Source organism: Dipodomys merriami, unplaced genomic scaffold (assembly GCF_024711535.1).
Source record: "Dipodomys merriami isolate MVZ:Mamm:240054 unplaced genomic scaffold, mDipMer1.0.p SCAF_391, whole genome shotgun sequence".
NCBI classification, from domain to species: Eukaryota; Metazoa; Chordata; class Mammalia; order Rodentia; family Heteromyidae; genus Dipodomys; species Dipodomys merriami.
This window is the reverse complement of record NW_027205504.1, coordinates 785,921-786,640: the sequence shown is the minus strand read 5'-3', so window position 1 is coordinate 786,640 and position 720 is coordinate 785,921.

Sequence of the window (720 nt, the reverse complement as noted above, 5' to 3'; positions counted from 1 at the left end):
AAATACGCTAATGAAAGGTTTCTTTTTGTGCCAGTCCAAGGGCTTGAACTTGAGACCTGGGCTCTGAGTTTTTTGCTCAAGTCTAGCAATTTACTACTTCAGTCATATCTTCACTTCTAGTATATTTGGTAGTGTAGTGGAGATAATTTCTCAGATTTTTCTGCCTGTGCTGGCTTCAAATTGTGATACTTGATGTCAGCCTCCTGAGTAGGATAACAGGCATGAGCCACCAGGACCTAGCTAAAAGTTACTGTTGTGAGATACAACAATTTAGTTATGTAAGAGATAAAAAGCAACAAACAAGTGAAACATTAGAACAAAATTGAAACAAATTATATAGAAGACATAAAAAAGACAAACAACAAAGCCCTGAGTTAAGGCCTAAGGACCACCACAAAAGAAATAAAGAAGTGTAGAAGAAAAGAAATATCCAGTGACAGTTTTAAATTAATCAATCACTGGTGGCTTACACATGTATTAACTACATAGGGGACTAAAGTCAGAAAATACCATTTAAAGGCAAGCCCAAGCAGGAAAACCCATTGGCCATTTTTCTGTGTGTGCCAGTCATGGAGTTGAATTTGTTTTACTTTACTCAAGGCTAGAATTCTATCAATCTCAGCTTATTGGTGGGATCACCACCAGCTAACTGTAGAAAAAGAGTATCATGGAATTTCCTTTGCAGTCTGGCTTCAAAACGGTGATCCTCAGATTTCAGCT